This window comes from Puma concolor, chromosome C2 (genome assembly GCF_028749965.1).
Source record: "Puma concolor isolate L17-30 chromosome C2, mPumCon1.1.hap2, whole genome shotgun sequence".
In the NCBI taxonomy this organism is placed as follows: Eukaryota; Metazoa; Chordata; class Mammalia; order Carnivora; family Felidae; genus Puma; species Puma concolor.
In genome coordinates, this window is record NC_141675.1 from 148,536,814 (window position 1) to 148,541,709 (window position 4,896).

A 4,896-nucleotide genomic window follows, 5' to 3' on the forward strand; every position below is an offset into this window, starting at 1 on the left:
TCAAGTCCCAGATCGGGCTCTGTGCTGACATGACAGCCCAGAGTCTGGAGCCTGATTCGGATTCTGTGTCTCCTCTCTCTCTCTCTCTCTCTCTGTCCCTCCCATGCTCACGTTCTGTCTCCCTCTCCCTCTCTCAAAAATAAACATTAAATGAAAAAGAGAGAGAGAGAGAGAGAGGAGAGAGAGGGAAGGATCCCTTCCAAGAGCAAAAGGCAAAATCCTTCATCCATTCCGGCAAGCGTGGCCAGCTGGATCCCCCTGGCGCTTTGGATCCTCAGTGAGGAGTCACCTCCGCGGGAGGTCATCAGTTCGCCAAGAACTGCCAAGAACTACCAGAGTCGGTCCACCGAGAGACAGTCCCGAGAAATTCCCGGAGAATCCAAGGAGAGCTCTGGCTGCCAAAGGCTCTCCATGTGCGGTCCACCAAATGCTGGGGGTGGGGGAGGCCACTCATGTGGGATCTCCCAATCGGATGGGAGCCACCAAATGTGGGGTGACCCAACGGGGTGGAAGCCCGCGGGCAGGCGGTGCAAGAATTCACCCAAGGTAGAACAAAGCAGACAGAAATCTATTGATACACTGCAAGGAAGTGGCGGGCGAGACAGCAAAGCAGAGACGGCCATAAGAGACTGCTCTCATTCCATGAGTCAGGCTTCCCTCCTTGGCTGTGAGGTTAGAGATGCTGGAAGAAACATCTGAGAAACTCACCCCCAGGCGCTCGGGGAGAGGCAGGTTGAGTGCCCGCCTCGGAGGAACAGAACTTCACATTATATTGGAATCTCATGTGCCACGGGCAATATTCTCTCTCTCTCTTTTTTAAGGGGGATGAAATTCACATAACATAAAATGAACCATTGAAACGTGTACAATTCAGTGGCATTTAGTACCTTCACAATGTTATGCGACCACCACCCATTTCGAGTACCACCATTTTCATCACCCCCCCCCCAAAACCCCCACATTAAGTAATCGCTCCTGTACGCCCCCATCCCGTCCCTGGAGACCACCTATCTACTTTCTGTCTCTATGCATTTACTTATGCTGGGTAGTTCATATGAATGGAATCACGTAATGTGTGACCTCTTACGTCTGGCTTCCATCCACTCATCCAGCAATGGACATTTGGGCAGCTGTAGGCAATGTTCTTTTGAACAGGCTTGCAAGATAAATCTAAGACTAGAATCCAGTGCTTTCGGACTAGCAAAAGGACCCTAAGCTAATAGTGGATCGAAAGACACACTGGTGCGGTCGTGGCATGGGCTGCCTAGATCCGGAAGTGGGAGAAATACCACAAGTGTGTTCATTTTACAATGCGTTGGGCAAGTTCAGCTTCCAAGAACAAGCATCCCTTATCGTGTATTTGTCATTAGATAAATTACATTTCTCCACCAAGTCCTGTTTTTCTCCTCCTCTTTCGCCTTCCCCCCTCCCCCTCCTACCTCCTTCTTCTCCTTTTCCTTTCCTCCTCCTTCCCCCCTCCTCCTCCTCCCCCCCCCTCCCCTTCCCCTTCTCCTTCTCCTTCTATGAGTGAACCTAAGCAAAAGATTTGTAACAGAGGCCACATGGACCATGGCCCATGTGACATAAGCTATAAGGAACGTGCCCCACCCATCTAACAATGTTTCACATAAAATCGGCTCTAAACTTCTTTTTCGAACCTTGCTCTTCAACACAGCAACTGAACGCCGCAATGTCTCTTCTTACATAAAACTGTAGGATATTTCATGATTAGGGTTAATGGCAGGCGACTTCTGCTTTGCCTCTTCCAACTCAGGCCGTGCTTTTCGCTTTCCCTCGCCCTTTGTCCCCCAGCCCCCTGCCTTCCAAGCTGCCTTGCTCCTGCTTTCCTTCTCCTCTCTGACCTGCCCAGAGCCTCGACCCTCCAGGTCCCCACCATGTGATTAGGCTTTTCGGGTGGCCCTCTTGACTATCGACTGCTGGCCACTCAGCTGACATGGTTCCCTTTTTCTCTCTCCTTCCTTGCCTGGCATCAGCGTCCCCAGAACTTCCCAGAAACTCCTCAGGGGACCTCCGTCTTTGTTCTGGAAATACAACGCAAATGCATCAGGATTAAGGAAGAGATCAGAGCTTTGGCTTCAAAGCCTGTCACTTTACGTGTGTAAAAAGTGCCCTGAAAAGAATGGAAACGAATCTCCACTGTATGCGCAAAACATTCGGATGCGCTAATTAAGTGTTACATCTGAAAAGAATGAGACTGCTCCTTGGTGTTTAAAATTAAATGTTGTAAATTTAATTAAACAAAAATTAAATTATTAAATTAAATTAAATGAGGGGGCACCTTCTTGGTTCCGTTGGTGGAGCACACAACTCTTGATCTTGGGGGTTGTAGGCTCGAGCCCCACACTGGCTGTAGAGAGTCCTTAAAAACAAAATCTTTTTAATTTTTTTTTTTAAATTAAGTTAAATGAAGTTAAATGACGTAGACCACCTGCCGCTGCCTCTGCCTGCGGTGCGATGCCCAGATCCAAGCACGACAAGAAAGTTTCCTTCACCAAAACTGCCAAGAAAGGCTTAGAACTGAACTAGAACCTGACAGGAGAGCTTCGGAAATGTATGGACATGTATAAGTACCGTTTCAGCGTCTCCGTGGCTGGTCTCCAGGATATCCAGCGGAAGGATATCCAGAACGCCGGGCAACATAGCCAGACGTTCTTTGGCAAAAACACAAGTGATGATGGCTGCCTTGGTATGAAGGCCATCTGACCAGTACAAAGACACCCTGCGTCAGGTCAGCCAGAGGTTCAGGGGTGACGTCTGTCTCCTTTTCCACCTACCGCAGGACGAGGTGAAAGTGGTTCAGGAGACACAGGGAAATGGACTTCGCCAGAGCTGGAAGCAAAGCAACTTTCACCTTGACCCTGGACCCCGTGGGGGAGGGGTGGGGGCCCTGAAGCAAGCCCCCCCCCCCCCACCCATGGAGCCACAGAAGAGGCAGCTGGGCCTGTCCAAGGTGTGCAAGGAGGGCGACGTGCTGATCCCAGAGCAGGCCCGCGTGCTGAAGCTTTTTGAGTGTGAGATGGCTGAATTCAAGGTAACCATCAAATACACGTAGGGTGTGCAGTCCAGGAGGTTCCAGCGGACGGGAGATGACTTGGCTGAGAGCGCGTCCCAGCTGGCAGGAGAATCAGAAGAATCAGAGGGGGTAAGACTATGGCCGACAGGGGCTTGAGGCCAGGACGCAGGGAAACACTGCCCCGCTGGGGGAGCAGCTGTCTAACTGTTTATTTTGCTGTGAATGCAGACAAAGGAGGGCGAGGGACAGATTGTTATTCTACAAGAAATAAAAGTGCAGGGTGGCTCCCTTTGGACAGCAAAGAGGACTTTTCTTAGAATAAAGGCCTTGGCTTTGGGCTTTTGTTTGGATTCCCAAGATTCCCCTCTGTGTACTTGGAACCAGTTTCCAGCACTGGGCTCCTGCGTGGTGGCCGGGGACGTGACGGTCATCACTTCTCTACCTGGGCCCTCCACGCTGCCACCCTACTGGAAAAGAGGGTTTGCGTTTGCCCAGAAATACAGGAACCCTGGCTGCCCCCTCTACCCCTTGCTTTCTCTCCCTCCTCCCCACACTCCCCCCCCCCCCCCCCCCCCGCTTCTTCCCTCCCAAGCCAGGGCCAAGAGTCTTTTTTTTTTTTTTTTAATGTTTACTTATGTATTTTGAAAGAGAGAGAAATGTGAGCAGAGGAGGGCCGGAGGGAGAGGGAGACAGAATCCCAAGCAGACACCATGCTCAGTGCAGAGCTTGTCACCGGGCTGTATCCCACAGCCATGAGCTCATGACCTGAGCCAAAATCAAGAGTCGGATGCTGGGACACCTAGGTGGCTCAGTCAGTTAAGCATCCGACTTTGGCTCAGGTCAGGATCTCATGGTTCGTGAGTTCAAGCCCCATGTTGGGCTCTGTGCTGACAGCTCAGAGCCTGGAACCTGCTTCGGATTCTGTGTCTCCCTCTCTCTCTCTGCCCCTCCCTTGCTCACACTCTGTCTCTCTCTCTCAAAAATAAATAAATATTTAATAAATTAAAAAAAAAAAAAAAGAGTTGGATGCTTAACCAACCAAACCACCCAGGCATCCCCACGGCTAAGAGTCTTACAGAAGACAGGAAGCTTTTACAGAGACAAGAGTAAAGCCACGGCTGCAACTCTGAGTGGATATAAAAACTGTTCCACAACAAAAAATGAACATGAAAACTCAAAACTAAATGAATTAGGTTATTATCTCACTAGGTTCAAAGAGCAGCCAATGTAGAATATGCTAGCCCAAAGATGACCATATAGGTAGAAAACTCTAAATATCCTATCATCACTAATAAATTACCTTGACAATCTACTAGCTTCAATATAATTATATGGAAAACTACATAGATCGTATTAGAAGATCCTTTGAAGAGAACAGACTGTAAAATATAATCGTCTAAGCTAGGGGAAGAAGAACATCAACGCCCTACAGCAATTGTTCCGGAAGTGTGTTCCCTGGACAAAAACAAGCCCCCGGAAACTTACGAGAAGCACAGACTCTCTGGTCCCACCCAGATCTGCTGGATCAGGGACTCTTGGGGTGAGGCCCAGTAGTTTAATCTGTGTTTTAGTAAGCCCTCAGGTAATCTTGCTGCACACCAAACTTTGAGAATCACTGCCTGAAAATATACCTACTTTGCTAATCGAGTATAAAATGTGCAGGTTTTTGTGTTACTGCGGCTTTCTGGCTTTTCAGGAGTAGAAAAGTACCTTGTTACAGTAGAGATAAACAGATATGAAACCCCATCATCAGCAGAAGAGATTCTTTGTGACAGCAGGAGCCTACATTTCAACTAGTCTTGAAGATCTGTGTTTGTTGTGGTTTAACAGTCTAAGAGACAACTCTGCAGGTTCTGGGTGTC

At 49.0% G+C, this 4,896-nt stretch overlaps 1 pseudogene; it reads left to right on the forward strand.

Moving 5' to 3' along the window:
- Positions 1-2,421: 2,421 nt before the first annotated feature.
- LOC147577594 (mRNA turnover protein 4 homolog pseudogene) lies at positions 2,422-3,596 on the forward strand (annotated as a pseudogene).
- The last annotated feature ends 1,300 nt before the right edge of the window (positions 3,597-4,896 follow it).